Source organism: Numida meleagris, chromosome 18 (genome assembly GCF_002078875.1).
Source record: "Numida meleagris isolate 19003 breed g44 Domestic line chromosome 18, NumMel1.0, whole genome shotgun sequence".
Taxonomy (NCBI): domain Eukaryota; kingdom Metazoa; phylum Chordata; class Aves; order Galliformes; family Numididae; genus Numida; species Numida meleagris.
The window spans coordinates 8,398,153-8,415,717 of record NC_034426.1 but is presented as its reverse complement, the minus strand read 5'-3'; the positions used below and the strand labels follow the sequence as shown (position 1 = coordinate 8,415,717).

Genomic DNA, 17,565 nt, shown 5'->3' with positions numbered 1-17,565 from the left:
GCTTGCAGCCGAGCCCCCGGGCTGCAGGCCGCCTCGTGCACGCAGCAAAACGCGCGCGCGCCCCATCCCCGCTCTGCTCCAGGCGGTACCTGAGCGCTTTGCTTTGCTGCGGCGGCCGTCGGGGAGCAGCCCTCCTGCGGGCATGGCCTGCTTTTCCAAGGGGACGCGTTTCGTCGGCTTTGCCTCGTTTCCTTCCGTTCGAGGTCTGAGCAGGCTGGGCGCCCCTCAGGCGGCACGAGCTCTGCTGGAAAACCTCCCTCCGCGTTCCCTCTTTTTTTTTTTTTTTTAAACACCGCAGACCCCCCGCTGAGCTCTGAGGAAGGCCCCCACGTGCCCCCCGTGATGGCCAACACCTCATGGCACTTTCTGAGGGGTTTCATCCAACAGGGTGGGGTTTGTGGGCTGCAGCCGAGTGTGCAAACGTGGGTCCAGGCTGCCACGTTCCCCTGCTGTAGAAGGGCAGGCGGCTTTCCTGAAACAAAGACACGAGGAGATGCAGTGAGCAAAGCCCCCGGATCCTTCCTGGTAGTCCCCATTAACTGCTGACTGGGAGCACGATGATAATGAGTGATTTAATGCTGTTTGGATACCAGATGAATGGACCCAAAATGATGCTGTTTCCCCCCAAAGACGAATTCCACTTTCCGATCAACAGTTTTCCTCCTGGTTTGCCATTGGCAAGTCTGAGTCACCATGTTTGACGACAGCCATTTAATTTGCACTCACCTGCTGCAGGGATGATTAGAGGGCTGCTAATTAGAACGTCCTGGCACTTGTTGCAGGAGCACAGCTGCCGGCCTTGGGGTGGACCCTCCCTGCTGGCTCCCCAGCCAGGCCAGGTGCTCTCAGGTCCTGCAGCGTTTGTTCCCCTCCTCGTGTCTCTCCTGCACTTCCCTCAGTTACATTCACTCTGTAACCACTCACCTGGTTGCACACAGTCCCTCCAACCTCCCTGCTCACAACCAGGGCAACAGAAACCAGTGCATCTTCACAGCAGCTCGGTGTGTGTACCACCAGCTCCAAGCTCGACCAGGCACTTCCACGTCCCACACTCATCACTTCCACTCCAGATTACGCTTCTTGGCTGTGTTACACCCAACCTTTGCTGCTGATGCACAAGTTCTTTCTCTTGGCTCTCCCTGGCTCATGATCTGCACAAACTCCTCAGAAACCTTCTGTCAGTTTTCTTCTCCCGTTATCGGCACAGCATCCAATTTCTGAATCTTTGGCGGTTTCCCTTAATTAAATTCATAACTTCTCCTAACTATTTCTCTACTGCAGTCCCAGATTAAGACACACATTGGCCGCTCAGCCATGCCAGGTACCTTCTGTACCACCAATTTGAATTCCTGGAAAGCTTTCCTCAGGCCTCCGGACATGACACTTGCAGGAACCTCTCCATTACTGGTCTTCAAAGAGGTTCTCATTTCCCGCAACAGTTTTTCCTGCTTTCTGCTGACTCAGCTGAAAATCCTGAGAGAGGGTTGACATGGACCACATGCTTTCAGGGTCTTTCAACGCTCTAATTTCTCCATCACCTCTGCTCAGTTTCCTTCAATATTTCTTCTTTATGCAAAAGGAAATTTATCTTTCATTCTGGCACCTGCCCTGCCATCTGCCTTTGTGAACACGAAGGAAAACTGTCACTGATTTTTTTTTTTTTTAAACAATGTCCATCAATAAATAACCCTCAGCAGCTTTTAGAGTCTTTCCATCGCTGATCTATTATTCCTTTGGCCCATGCAACATTTCTTATTATTTATTATAACCTTTTTCACAGTCTTCCCTCCATTTCCCACCACTGCTTGTCTTGTCAATTCTTTTACTTCTCGGTTCGTTCTGCATTTGCAGTTTCAGGACCCAATATTATCACATCCTTGTTCCTCCACACAGGCAGGGCTGCAGGAGCTCCCAGGCAGGCAACGCAACACGCTGCTTATGATGGGAGAATCCAAAGGGTGGCAGAGCTAAAATTTAGAATACAACAGAATTACAAGTATATGATATGTAAGAAGGAGGGCAGCGAAGACCTTGTGCTGATCGTGAATGTCACTGACCGTTTCATGCCAAGCCTACGTATCAAACTTTAATATCATGCATTGCCTCTTTAATACCAACCTTTACATATTTCCCCTTCTTTCCATTTTATTCTGATTTGAAAATTCGCTGAACTTTCCTCTTGTTTTTCCCAACCAGAAAAAAATTCTCTATTCCCTTTCCTGAAACACAGCTTATTTTTAGTGACAGTGGCCACAAACTGTGGACGGGGAGGGCTGCTGGTTGTTTTATTTTCAGTCTTCCATGTTATTCTCACCTGCAGTTCCATGCGGGTCATCTCTAGTTTTTAATAGTTGCGTCCACCTTAACTCCTACAAGGGCAAGTGCTAAAAGGCCAGAGCCCTTCGGGTCAAAGTAGAAATGTTCTTTATATACCGGGAGCACGTTTAACTGTCGTGCAGATCCTGCCCATGTTCTGTGTCCCCTTTATTAATGGGTTTCCCCACTCTCCTCTACAGCTATATGCACCCTGCTTTTGAGGACCAGCAGCTCCACCCTGAGCACTTCATGGGACAAGGAAACCAAGAAAAAGGCATTCGTGAAAATGACCATTTCAAGGGAGATAAAATATCATTAAGTGAAATGGATTTGCTGGCACTCCTCACCAAATTTAGCACCTATTAAATTATAGAAACCATTATTCCTCTTATCCAGAGAAGTCTGAAACTTTCTCTAAAAGATGTATTTTATTATTTTAAGTGGGGCTTAACTGTATTTTTTCCTCGTGATAAATTTCTACATATGAATTTTCTTAGAGATACAACAGTCTTGTTCTACTAATTTTATTGCTCAGATAGGACAACAGCACTCTCTTCTTACACCTTCTGAAACGAGGCGTTGGGAATTTCAGCTAGCTGGGTTTTCACATGGCAAGCCTTTAAGCAGCAAATATTGTCAGTACTTAACCATACCAAATGATACATCTTCTTTTATTAACAGGGCAAGTGCTGAAGAAAACCAAGCGCTTTTACGTTAAAAAATAGTGCAACGCTTCCCAACCATGAGATAAGTAAACCCTGTCCCTGTGCTCTACCACGATGTTTCCTAAGCTCTGACTTCTCCCCAGCCTCGTGCGCTGTACCAGCACGGACGGTCCACGCAGGACGGGCTGCCTGGTGCAGAAAGGGCATTTTGCTGCTTTCATTGGGCCTGAGCTCTGGGAGGACCGGAGGCTGGAGGAACAGAAGTGTTGTCTGCATCTATAATCAAACTTCCCCCGGCCGGGTGCGAGAGGCCAAACTAATTAAACAGAACATCAACCCACCCAGGGAGTCAGGTGTCCAGAGAAAGTTGCCTGGAGAAAGCGGAGCGGGTCGGGAAAGCAGGTGCCTCACAAAGGATGGAAGTGTGACCTTGCAGGACAAAACTGAAACACGCTCACGGGAATTCTTTGTGTAGATGCCTACAGAGGTTCTCAGAAGATGTTGTTATAATCTTACGTGCAGGAGGCAAATGAGGAGCAGAAACATGAGAAAGGCTGGTCCCATTTGATCACCGAGCATAGCAAGAGTGGAAGAGAGTGGATGCACCTCTGCAAACAGTTTTTTTCCTCTTCCTTTTTAACATTAAGAAACTTTGAAACACCTGCAGCGGGAAACAAAAGGTTAATTAAAAAGAACCCCAGTCTTTGCACTAAACTGATTGCTGGGACTCCTGCCAGCCTGGGAAGGTTAAAGAGCTCAAGCATGCGTGGGCTGCGGGGGGAATGGCTAAAATTTACAGCTAGCTCCCTGGAAAGTCACAGTTCAGCTGTTCTCCCGGAGCAGGTGCTCATGGGAGCGGGCCTGTCCCTTTCAAAGCGTGAAGATTGATGAAGCCTTCGCTCTCACCAACTGTAAATATACAACCAGCCTTGTCAGAGCAGGTTTGTAACATCACTTGCTGACAGCAAGAAATTTTTTTTAACCTCCTAAACACACACACACACACGCTTACCCCACACAGACACACACGCACACACAAAAGTGCTAAAAAAATAAAAATAGTCTTTTCCCAGGAAACAGAGAAAGGCAATAAATAAAACGATGGGAAAGGCATTTATGTTTTCCCTGCCCGGAGAGGCAATAGACAGAGGACATACACGGGGTGATTTCATCCTGTCCTAGAAAACAAGCGACATCTTCCTTGGGCTGTGCAGTTTATGGCCAAGTCCTGCACAGCAGCTCAGGCACTTCACATGAGAGCCAGCACCGGAGCCTGGCGAGCTTAAATCACCGCGGCGCTGTGCTGCCAGCCACCCTCCGTGGAGATGGAGAACAAGCAATTGTAAGAGAAGATACTGCTAAAATAACCATTTTACGCTGCCCTAGTGCCTACTTCCTGAGGACTTCATAACGTGTTGCAGATAGAAATTACTTATTCTTTGCAGCCACACGGAAGGATCTTTATAAAGCTGGACACAAATGTGTTTAGATTGGGATTTTCAAAGAAGTTTTTTTGGAGCATCCCTCTGAGCCTGCGGAACCAGGCAGACTATGAATGGGCTTCAGTGACTGAACTCCTCGGATGATTGGAAGCAGAATTAATATTCGTGTATGAGTTCATTGTCCTGCCCCAGAATTCATTTTTAGCATTGCAGACTAAACTAAAATAATTCTGCAGCGCCCTTTTCTCTTTTCTTTCCCAAGGAAATTCCTTCCATGTTATCATTTTCTCTACGGCAAAATTTCAGGCTAATAGAAAATATTTAGCAGATTTCTTTTGTTTGACACTGCCTTTGCAGAACGGAGGGATTAAATTGGTTGCTTTAGGAAACATCAGCCCATTCTGACTGCCAAAAAATTTTACCTCGGAAATTCATCAGCTTTTGTTCGGTGAGATTTTTGCTTGTTTGGTGGGGCATTTACTTTCGGATTTGCTCCACTGCTTCTGTTCTACTACTTCCTTCTGCTTTTCATTAATAGAATCGCACAAGACTCCCTGCTCCTCAGACTCCGTGATCTATCCTGCCGTGCTCTTAGGCAAAAACAGGCCTGCCTCCAATGATTTTCTCAAATTTTCAAAAAGCCCTCTTGGTAGCACTTTCTACAAGATAAAGAAGTTTCTACATCTCTAACCTGAAGCTCCTACAGGCCTTGCTTGCACATAGACTTACCCGGGATACATGTCATTTGCATTTCCTTCAAGGTACTTCAAGAATGAACACACCTACAAAAAATCACGCAACTCACTCGGCGTTTGCCAGCTGTCACATTCCTCCCTTTGCTTGTGTTACATCCCATCTCTCAGATTCTCTGACTGACGTGGCTGTCTGAATTGCTAACGCTCTGCAGTGAGGACTGTCACTGTCATTTTGGCTGTGTTTATCCAGTGCCCCTCACAGCAGGGCTCCCCTCCCCAGCACGGTCCCTCACACTACAGCACATGCTAATAAATAACAGGAGAACAAGATACTTCCTTCTTTGCGGCAGCAGAATTGTAACAATCCTGATGAATACGCCAAGGACTGGGAATGTTTCCAGAACCTGTAAGGAAAGAAGCAGTAATTTATTGCAGGCACTAAAAATACATCATATACCTGTGAATACAGGTGACCATCACTTGCTCAGGCAACTGGTGCTGTCCTTGGAGAGGAAAGACCACGAAGGTCTCTCTCTCCCACAGAGCAGCGAACAGCAAAGTCCTCCCCGAGTTGCGGGGGGCAGGAACTGACACACGCTTGCGTTTTACTCCACAGCAGAGGCGAAAAGCAGAGGCAGCCTGAAATACAATTAAATGTTCTCTATAAAATTCTATTTGGGTCTTTGGCTGAACCCAAAATGTTTTAAGTAATTTTTCTATCAGGTTCATGATTACCCTTGCCCTTCACATAGCATTGCCACATTCCTCCTGTTTTATTTTGCTTATCCCTTCAGCAAACTCCCCGCCCTGGTGTGTCCCTGGTTATGTGCCTGGTTCTGCCCCATCTCTGTCACCCCTGTACCCCTTGGCACCCACTGCTGCTCCACAGCCACTGATGCAGAGGGGCTGGGGCCGGGGGGGCACGAGCCCCATTGCACACGTGTATAAATGGAATCAGCTGCCCTGCTGTCAGAGCTCCCCAAGTTTCCAGGGCATCCGATCAAGCCGCATTCCCTGGGTTATTCACGGATACATTCTCAGAAGCCTAAATGGATCCAGGTTTTTTTAAGGCTAATAGGGCAGCTCCAGTTTCCATCAGCTGAGGACGAGGCAAACAACTTGCTTTCATTAGCTCATTTATTTTTGCCAAGAGGGCAATCAAGGCATCCTCTCCCATCCCCTCCCTCGTGCAACTCCCGATTCAGACTTTGTATGGCAAAGAGGAGGAACCCGAAGCCCAGAGCAGCGAGCGTGCCCGCTCAGCCCCAGTTCTCCCAGCCCTCCCACCCCACCCAGGGAAACACGCAGCATTACAAACCCTGGCAGCTGAGAGCATCTGATTATTTTTATGGAAATTTGCTCCAAGTTGAGAAGTGGATCAATGACTATTTCTCAAGCTGGCTCCATTTTGAGAACCAAAATTGACTTCTGGAGAAGCTGCTTGATTTCCCAGCTCTCCCCCACCAGAAAACAGATTATTGCATAGGGCAGGGGTGATATAATTCAACTCCAAATAGGTTTGGGGCCTATTAGACCCAAATATAAAACTCACCGAGGCTCCAAGGAAAAGAGAATTGCTCCGTGCTTTACTCTTCCTTGCCAGGCCCTTACTCCTATCTCTGTTTGGTGTAAATCCATTTGCTTATATTCAGTGCTCCACACTGATGGAAATAGCAGCTCAGGACCTAACACAGGAGAGACTCATTTCGAGCAATTTAGTTCTCCTCCTTTCTGAGCTCCCCAGTTTGCCCTATTTCCATTACCCAACCGCGCCACCTCTGCTTTCTATACAGCCTTGCTGTCTGCCCACATCTCTCCTTGTTCTCCCTTTTTTTTTTTTTACCCTTGAAAATACTTTTCTTCTACTTCAAGGCCTTTCCCTTCTGCATCCCACATGTCCCTGGGGAACACCCACACGCATCCCCAGTGTGAGCACCCTCTGCTGTCCAGGTGCTCTTTTGGCACCCTGTTTATCCTAGAGAAACTTGGCTCATCTTTCGCTATTTAGTCCCACCCCTTGTACCATTTAGAGAGGGTTTTAATTGAACATTCTGCTTATAGGAGGCAGTGCGGTGTTAAAGCTGCCTTTTCACAGCTGAGAGATGTGCCAAACACACAGAGAGCTCACCCTGCTCAGACGGGGACAAGCAGCACCTTTCCCACCTGTCCTCAAAGGGGAAATTCCAACTTTCCCTTCTTCCCCCCTTCCCTCTCAGCTTGGCCTCTCCCAGGAGCAGGATCTGCCTGCAGAACACGCTGTGCTGCAGGAGCTGTTTGCTCTTGCCGTGGCTCTATGGAAGACTTCATGTGAGCTCTGCTTCTCTCTGCTCCATCCCAGCCCAGGGCAGAGCCTCCCTTCCCATGGCCAAGCGTAACAGCAATACCCTCCTTCCAGTTTGTCACTGAAAGTATCTCGGGGGCAATGGAGGTAACAAAGATCCATGCCGTTAATGCACGTTCCTGGCTGCAGGTTAACACAGTGCAGCACTTTCTGCTAGGCCTCCATAAAGAGGCTTTTAATTTAGCTCTAATAGGGAGGTGATTGTATGTTAAATAAATACTAATTGATTATTTAATATATATGCGTTGAGGGTTAACTGCTATGTAATGAGCTCCTCTCCATTAGTGGGGCTGCTAAACGTCAATTAATATGGGTTTTATAATCAATTGATATTTAACATGCCCTAACTTGCCTGTTTAGACTTAATGGGTCAGCATTTCTGAAGTGGCCAATGCCGATAGATTCTTTAAAAAAATGAAAAAATATTTGTTGGCAGATTTAGCACAGAGAGGAAAGTTACGGATCTATGGAAAGCTCAGCCAACCAGCTCCGCAGAACTGGGCACGGTGGGGCCGGTCTGTCCAATGCCACGAGCTGCACATGGCAGAGAGCTCTGGAAAGGGGAGCAGGACACAGCTGCCCTGACCTAATGGGGGACTCTGACTTTTCTCTACAGCAAGCTTCCCTGAAAGATGCTCTATAACATTTCAAAGCTCTGCACCACTATGTGCTCTCGTTACTCAGAGCGTTAGTTAGCTGTACATGGTACACAGCTGGGGTTGGCCCCCTCGGATCCTGCAAAAGCTGCTCTTACTGTCCAGTTGCACCCAGATGTGTGCTGGAGATGTGACAGGCAGTGCCCCACTTGGAACGGACCGCCAGATAACTGCTAGGGACATCATCTTCAAGAACGACCACGGGATTTAGACACATGGCTTCCATTTATTTTCATAAGCATCGCGTCTCTACATCTCCCAGCCGCCTTTTTGAATGTCTAATGGCTTAGATTTTATTCCCTTTGCCTCTTCTCCGCAAACACACACAAATAAATTATGTGCAAGCTGTTTCTGGTGTACGCCAGGGAGAAAACAAGGAAGTTTCTAATGAAAGGAATGATCATAATGCATTTATGACCATTATCTAACACTATTCCTTCTCTAATTTCCTTACTGGCAGTTTTCCTGATGTGGCAGTTTTGCTCAGCTTGCCAAAAACTCAGGCTGGAAGACAACACGCACAGAACAGCACCCACCCCATTCCCACCTGTGAGCATCTCTTTGCGTTTGCCCCCATCTCCATGTTCTCACTCTGGTATGCAACTGCGCTCATTAAAGGCAACCTGATCGTTTTTGCAGTTGTGGAAAGCAGCTCACCTCACCCACCCTGGAAAGAGGCCAGTTCCCACGGGCTGCCTCGCAGCTACTGAGAGCGCAGCCCAAATCCTGGTCGAGTCAAGGTGTCCATCTCCCACACGCGGCAGGTTTTGTAAAACCCACGGATGTTTTAAGTGATAAAAGACAGTGCCCAGAGCAGGGGAAAGCAGGGCAATACCTTCTCTTACTGCATCTGTACACCGCTAAGACAATGGGGCTTAAAGCATCATTGCAGCCTTCAGGCAGTGTTATGATGCAGATAATAAAGATGAAGAAAGAACAAAGAGGAATGTGTGGCCAGCTCGTGGTTTGAAGTCTCCAGGCTGATTTATGTCATCTGAGGATCTGGCCCAGTTAAATCTAATTTTAACATCCTTGACAAATTCGCTTTAACAGCAAACTGTCAGAAGGGAACCTTTCCTCCTCCCCTCATCCTTCCATCTCCATGAGCTGTTCCCTGTGACAACACTGTTCTCGAGCTGTAATTGGCAGTATCATTCCATTATCACTTATTCTTTAGGCCTGAGGATTTCATTCCGTGCAATTTTCCTGTTGTACAAATTCACGTCTATTATTTTAACACACGTGCATGCATCCGTTCCCTGTGTGTGTGCTGCATGCCTGTGTGTGTGTCTGGGCAGGAAAACAGTACTTAAATCTGAAAGGGCCATTGTCTTATAAACCATCTTAAAGAAGCAAAAGAGCTAATTACTGGTGACAGGTAGTTATGATTATGACTTGCAGTAGGAGGTGTCTGGCACCCTCAGCAAACAGTCTAAATTCTCCTTATAAGCATTTTAAATGGATGATTATCCTAATGAACTTAATAGCATCGCTATCCAAGGACAGCATCAACTCATTGCCATCCTATATTTTCCAGAAATAGCTTCTCTTTAAACAGTGTGCCCCTGCTTTGAACAGTAATGGTTTTTAAAAGTGTCTTAGCACACAAAGGCAAAATCTTTTTTGAAACAGGGTGGAATTGGTTGGTGATTATCACTGAAAAGCTGGCAGCCACCAGCTAACCTTCTAACAATGAAATATGGGAATTTACCTTCATGCTTCAATGCTTGCTATTCAGCTGTCTACCAGGGTCTAAATCAATGATTCTACACCCTCCACTCAAGGTTTCTCTTTCAAATGCTGCAGATATGACCTTAAGTTCATCATCTAAACAATGCAGTTCACGTTTAATTTCATTAATCTAAGATCTTCCATAAAATTGCAATATGGCACCATACCTTTCAAGTACCTTCATTAAAATCCATGTTATTTCTAAATCCTATGCATATCTATGAGGTCATACGGTGTTTTATTAAAATGGATTTTTGAAAGGCTCAGCTCTTTTATCACCAATTGTCATAAGGTAGTTTACAATAAATTAAAATAAAAAAGAAACAAAACAAAAAAATACACACACAATCGCTTTCCTATCACTTAGGTGGTGAATAGATCACCCATTTCTAAAATTTACCTCCTTTCCTAATTTTTACCTTCTTTCTGAGGATTTAGCAATTACAGGAAGGAAATTTTGAAACCCTCCTGACCCATGAATTTCTGCTACTTACTCTGTCCAGTGCAGTTCTCTTGCTGACATGGGTCATTCAGACCCATGGGCCATTATTTCCAACCTTTGTCCCTATGTGTCTACATGGCACCATGTTTTCAAACCACACACTGGATTTTTTACTATTCTTGGGATAATATATTGGCACAAGCTCATTTTTCTACTGCATTCCTTTCTTTATCACTTGTCTATTTTACAGATTATTTGGTATTGTAATAGCACTTTGCAAGGCTATTCAGGAGCAGGGACCTCCATGATAACAGATGCTAAGCGCACAAAGGAGAGACTGTGCACCCTGAACCCGCAGCCCTCGGCGCTTCTCATCCACACAGCTACAAGATATTCCAGGGAAAGAACATTTCTTCTTGATGTTGCGCTTGCAGGGAGCAGTTACGTCCCCACAGACACCAGCAGAAAGGAGCAACCTCTCCGTGTTCCACCTGCACACCCCACACAAACATCCAAACACCAAAATTTTTCACAAAGCTGAAGAGGACAACATCTGTGCCCAAAGAAAATTAATATCCTGTGGTATTTCCAGATCTTAAGCCAAATATTGAGCAGCCTGAAGCTGTCCCACCATCCAGCCCTCAGCCCTGGCACTGTTTGACTGAGGCTCCAGCAGCAGACACCAAGGCAGCGCTCTGGAGATGTCATTTGTGACCAACCTTCTGCTGATGACTTCAGCCTTGCCTTCCTTCATCTGTCCGTAGAAGGCCAGCCAGGCGGCAGCCCCGCGCCTGCGGTGTAGCATTACTCTGAAGAAGCAATTACAGCGAGCGGAGCAAGGAACTAAAGACAGCTCACCTAAATGAACTGAGGGAAAAGTACATGAGAAAACAAGAAAATGTCTTCATCACTTTTCAGGCTTCAAATTGGAAAAACAGGGATCAATACAGCAGAACTTCATTTAATGGTGTGAAAAACAATCCGGCCCGCGACAGGCAGGAATCACTTATTGCCAAACAAACAGGCCAATTAGGCCGGGCAGGGCCGTGGGCTCCTACCTGGTATGGGGCTCAGGGGAACAGCCAGCACCCTCCTTGGGGAGCTCAGGCTCCTTGTGTGTACAGAACGGCAGCACCAGCACTGCCACGCGGGGATTTCATTGCCTTTGCTGTCATTGCCACCGCCGGCATGTTAAACAGATTAATGGAAGCCATGGAGAGGGAGCATAAAACACCCAGGCTTCGCCCCGGGCCGAGTGCCACCAGAATGGAGAGAGGCTGCAGCTGACATTTGCAGAAGTAACACTGCGTTATTAAAACAAATTTGGCACGAAGAGAAAACATGTTTGCTTTGCACTTAATAACAGCTACGAGAGCATATTCAAAATCAAATATTTGCAAGGCAGAGCACAAGGGTTTTCTCCTCCCCTTCTCCTCCTCCTGCCCAGCCAGAGCCACTCCGTGTGCCACTGCGTCTCATGGCTGGAATTTTAGAAGTAAATGCAGGGTGGACACCAGGCCTGAGCTGCAAATCTAGCTTTGAATCGATATTTGTCTGAAAAAAATAAAAAAAAAATTAAAAAAAGCAAGCCAAACCATGTGGCACAGCCTCTGGATGCGTTCACAGAAAACTGCTACGCGTTGCAATTTTTTCTCTCGCTTTTTTTTCCTTCTCCCGAAACATTGGTTGTATTTTCTCCCTTTATTTATTGGAGTGCTGAATGGATTATTTCGGTAATAAATCAGGCCCTTTCATTACATTTTTTAAGGTGTTGTCGCTGTTATGAAGTACAGCGTGCCATCAAAATTAAGCTCAGATTGCATTACCACCTATTTTATAGAGAGAGAATTACTCGATGGATTTTTTCCAGCTCTCTAAGCACTGGGTGTCTTTCCTTCACAGAACAACTGGCTCCCCAGCTCCACAGGAACGCTCCTCTACAGGCTATGAGCATTTCACCCAGCTTGTCTCCCAGAGATCTTTCCGTTAAGTTTGGGAAGAGCGTGATGCTATTTCTTTAAGCCCAAACTAACTATGGATGCAAACAGAGGAATTGTTAACAGGTGAGGTGATGCTAGAGCACCACCCCGTGCCTGGCTCTTCCTCGCGTTCCAAGTACGGATCAGGAGTGGTTCTGCTGAAGTCAGTGCAGTTACCTTACAGCAGAATTGCCTACAGGGGACTGCAGCGAGGTGGCCCTCTGCTTTGCTGCCTCCACAGCAGAGGCCACTGAGCAAGGAACTGATTCCCAGGGTTGGTTCTGGTTGACATCCACTGAGCAGTTTTCCTCGCCCACTGGCAGCTTCCCCAGCACGTGGAGCCCGTTTCATCGCTCCTCTGTACCCTGCAAGGCACAGGTAGAATTACTTGGGCTACATTTCCGAGCGAGTCTCCATCTAGGAGGCTTGTGCGTGTACATTCTCTAATTAGGGTTGGAAGCTTCTCTTTGGGTGTAAGCCCAAAGTAATCGTGCATGAAGCCCTGCAAGTGATGTGAGCTGGAACAAAACCTGGCATGTGGCAGCTGGGACAGAAGAGCCCTGTGGAGCCCCCACCCCAAGCACGACTTCTCCTCCACTAAACATTCCAGCTATAAGTAGCATTAAAATGCTGCCCTGTTAAAAGCACTGGAAATGGAGCATGCATCTGAAGTTGTGTGCTACAAAAAGGCTCCCTGAACTGCATCCTCACAGGCACTCTTTTTCCCTTAGACAGGAGACACAGCAGAGAGCTGCATGCTGTGGGCACAGTGCTGGGTGGCACAGCTGGGCCAGGCCAGCTGGTGGCCATGGCTTCCAGGCACAGGTCAAATCCCTGCTACCCTGCTGCTCTGCTACTGGTTTTAAGCAGTAGGTGGCACTTCAGGAAAGTTTCTCCTAATTTCCAAAGCACCGTGCTTTTCTGCACTCCTATTCTGCACCTTCCCTTTAAATTTGCAGTAACGTTTTCGCCAGCATTTTTAGAAACCAGGATGTCCCTGAAAAGATGAGCAAGCAATGCCTCACCTGCACACAGCACAGCCTCTGCTCGGGCTGCTCCTCCTTCCATCCCACCCGCACTGGCTGGGAGCAATCCAGGGAAATTAGTGGCATTACCCTCTACGAGCCCGCCAGCACTTACGCTCCAATCTTCAGAAAAGTGACTGCAAATCTGCAGCCACGTCTGCCTATTGCTACAAAAGTCATTTTCGAAAACTAGCAGCTGCACATTACGTGCGACATCGAACGCCGTGTGCGTCCGTGACCGCTGCCGCATCCCGTGCCAGCGCTGCGGAGCCGTTCATTCGTCTTCCCCGACAGCAACATGGGACTGAGATCTGATGTTTTACTGAGACCTTCCTCCCGCAGCACCTGCAGGTGCCCCACTGGGGACAGCCACGGAGCCATGGGCACTCTGCGGGATGCGGCCAGGACACCACCCAAACTTTGGTCGCCCACCGCAGACACAGTGCAGAGCTGCTCAAGGAGTTAAATGTATTAAGCAATTTACAATTAATATAGAACTCATTCCAGAGATATCTACTAGAGAGTACAACAGGGCAATTAACCCACTAATACACTAGGCTATTACATCGCTATGTCTCTTATTTTAGCCTGAGGTGATTTGAAACGCATTGGATTAAAGGATATTACAGGAGATAGCATGAAAAATAGCTTAATGTAATGAGCCATCCCGTGATGTCTGCTATTAAAGATGATTTGCAGTTGAAAACTACAACATACAGTAGTTCAGCCATTTAGAAACATGAGTGTTTAACCCTTTTCTAGCCCCCTGTCCCTTGGAGGGATCCATGTGAGAGCCCCTCCTCTCCCCCACGTCCCCAGCCTTTATCTGAGGATTATCAGATGTATTTTATTAAAGCACAATGGTGTCGTTGGGAGACTGGTGCCCAAGGTTGATAGAAAACCACCAATCTGCTAATAACTTTTAGAAATAGATCCCTGGGAGAGTAGATAGGCCAAGGGAGGTGACATGGTGGTGAAATGGGAGCGTCGCACATTTCTGCCCTACCCTTGGGCCTGCCACACCCACTCCGCCTCAGCCTGTGTGGTGAGACATCTCTACACCCACATGCCAACAGAGGACACAAAACCATCCCCAGCCACTGCCCCACGGCAGCCATGGGACGCCAGGCAGGGCTGGTGGCACGGCGGGGCCTCCTTCTCATGGAGGAACTTGTCACTGTCACTGTGGTGTCAGCATCGCTGCCCAGCCCTGCTCTCATGCGTGTCCTTCTGCATCCCGGAGGTCCCAGGTGGTCTGGAAGCTGTCATCCCTCGTTTCCATCCAGAAGAAGGAGCAGTGTGGGAGAAGTGTAGAGGAAGACCAAGTCTTCCTGACCTCTTCTCCTTCAATTTCGCTCCTCTCCTTGGCGATGAGGAGACGGCCATCACGCTAGGTGGAACCGACAAACCCATCTCCGCGTCGCTCTCCGCACACACAATAGCCGTGTCACTCAACATCAGGGATGGGATGATGTGATGATGTGACGGCCGCAACCTGGGCAGCTCTCAGCCCTCCTGCTGCTGGACCTCGAGGCCCGGTCACACGGCGTGGGCTCTCCTTCCCAGCAGGGCCTGCATCCCCCCCCGGCCCTGCACAGCACATCACTTTGGAAACGGGACTGCAAATATCACACAACGCAAATCCATTGGAGAGAAGAACAAAGAACAGATATATAACATCATTTCAGTCAACTGGGACCAGTTCTAGACGAGATAGGGTTTTGCAGGACGATGTATTCCTGGCCGGCGTGATGCACGTCAGCAGATTGCTCCCAGTACTTGAACGGAACAGCGCAGGAAGGAGAAGGGGGAGTGGAGAGAAGCAGGGGAGAAGGGGTTGTACAGAGAGATCTTTCCACAGGAAAACTCCCTTTTTGGAGGGTAGGAGGGATATTAGTTGGTAACAGCAAGAGCATAGATTTTTGCACTCCTATAAATCATTATTACTGGAACGTCCCTGAGGGGACGAGAAGAATGAATCAGTTACACATACACAATGCCAAACTTTCTCTGTTTCCTTTTCTCTTTCGAGAAAAAAACACCACCACCACAAAACAGACAGGAGAAAGGTAGAGAGGGAAAGAGAACAAAAGCAAAAGGAGAAGGAGGAGAAGAAAGGGAAGAATGAGAAGAAGGGAATGAATGAACTTTGGAAGCAATTTATAATCCCTTTCACCTACATCATGAATTGAACATGCAAAAAGAAAAAAAAAGAAAAAAAAACAGAAGGGAGGGAGGGAAAATATTCCGCCCAGCATGCAGATTATCATTTGAAAAGATTCTGTTGCTATGTTTTTGTCCCTGGGTGATGAAAATGAAATTGTCTGATGTGTGCACCGTGTTAGATTTACCTTTGCAGGGTTCACCCACAATCAGTAGAGAGGGGTCATGCCACAATATGTCATCTCACAGCTCCATCACACCAACTCCAATTTATACGAGGAGGTATTATGCATTTCAAAGGAACCCCCTGCGCGTGGCTCTTGTTACTGATCTATATCACAGCTCAGCTGAGGGAAGATTAGTTCTGCTGCAAGGGCAACGAGACTTATTTGTTTATGATTATATCCTCCTTAAAGACGCACTATTCCCTTTTTTTAATGTCTAATTTAAAGTGTGCATTAAAGGGGCTGGGGAGGGGGTGGGAAGTAAAAGGTGAGAGAATTCTGCACTCTCCCACAAGGAAACCTAATAGTCTGAGTCTCCCATGCATCCTGCTCATTAAAAAAAAAAAAAAAAGAGAGAGAGAAAAACTCCATTTAAATGCAAATTTGAGTTTTAGCTGGGGACTCCCCCAAAAGCTTCTCTTGGAAGCACCAGGGAAATAGGATTCAGAAACCTAAAATGGCTGACGGCGGTTGCACACCGCAGAAAGCGTTTCCTCCCTCCTGCATCCCCGTTCCCGCGCAGCCCGACCTGCTCGGGTGCAGCAGCGCTCATCGCATCGCCGCACCATGCCGTGCTGCTCCTCGGGCCGGGCCCGGTGGTATTGCCCTCCAGCTCCTGCTCACTGTTGCTTTAATCAACATTTTCCCAGAAAGTCAATGTTTCCGTCCCCGATAAAGGCTCTGAAGGCTTTAACGAGGCCGCCGAGCACGGCACAGCTGGGAAGCCTGCAAGCAAGGCTTCATTTTGGGGCTCCAGCTCACAGCACGTGGCCGGCGTTGAGAAACCAGTGGCCCCAGGAACATCACCGCAGCAGGGAGGCAGATTTGTTTGATAGGACACGGAAGGAAGTGGGGTGGCACCGCGTGGTCCCATCTGTGGCCATGGGGACCTGAGAGCATCGCACTTGGCTGCTCCCACATCCTGCTGCTGTCGCTTTGCTGGGACACCAAACCCATGTATGAGAAGTCCTCCCTGTTTCCCCAAGGAAACCACAGCATCACCCGACCCCGAGCATCGACACCAACAGCTGCACTGGGGAAGGAGCGCACCCGCACTCAGACCCAGAGCATTAAATATTTTCTGCTTAAGTGCAAAATCTTTAACACATGGCTCATTAAGCTTCCTCAAACGCCAAGCTATGGCTGGAGAAGGAAAACCTGAGATGCTGAGGGCCGGCTGCTTGCGCTTCAAAACCTGCAGCTCTCCTGCCCCTCGGGCACCAGGTTCCACCATCCACCAAGCCCAGGGCTGGCGGGACGTACTCCCATCTCCCTGCCACCCTCCCCCTTTTTCTCTGTAAAACTCCTTCCACTACTTTGAAAGCTCATCATACGATGGGTGAAAACAATTAAATGAAATAGACTGGTAATACCCATGGGAAAACATTTTTCGATATGATATTACAATCTTGTTTCAAAATTGGATTTTGCCAAGAGGAAATACAGTTTATTATAAAACACATTTTCTTTTAATTTAATTATATAATCTTTGGCTTCAGAGAAGGGATGCTTAAATCAGACCCATTTAATTTTCAAGTGTATTCACCCATCACCTAGGGCAAATTGGTTTAAATTAGTAGGTGACTATATAAGTTCTAGATACACGTCAGACAAAAATTTATCTCTGAACTCTGTATAAGAGTGCATCTACATCAGTGGCACAGCAGCAGAAATTACAGGGGAAGAACAGACAAGCACCCGAAGAGCGGTATTCACTCCGATTTCAGGGATGGCCACAACAGAAAAAAAAAAATCCCGCAGATCTGGGATTTTTTATTTTTTTATTTTTTTATCTTTGTTAATGCTTTGCCAGATCAGTTCATCACACTGCATGTCTGCACTATGCCAATAAAAACTGATGACCTGCAGTTAGTTTCTACCAGGTG

At 47.3% G+C, this 17,565-nt stretch overlaps 1 protein-coding gene across 9 annotated transcripts in view; it reads right to left on the bottom strand.

Annotated features, from left to right (window-relative positions):
* The window catches only part of DHRS11 (dehydrogenase/reductase 11), a 63,993-nt gene continuing 46,699 nt past the window's right edge, over window positions 272–17,565 (bottom strand). For 3 of the 9 annotated variants that reach the window (XR_002444008.1, XR_002444016.1, XR_002444015.1), the window contains 2 exons: window positions 3,323–5,522; window positions 272–1,967 (listed from right to left, as the gene is read on the bottom strand). The gene's annotated coding sequence lies outside the window, so the exon portion shown is untranslated. Of the gene's footprint in view, window positions 1,968–2,824; window positions 5,523–6,670; window positions 6,804–11,007; window positions 11,156–12,444; window positions 12,633–17,565 lie in introns of those variants that run through there. The other 6 variants (XR_002444012.1, XR_002444013.1, XR_002444011.1 and 3 more) reach the window with 6 other exon arrangements.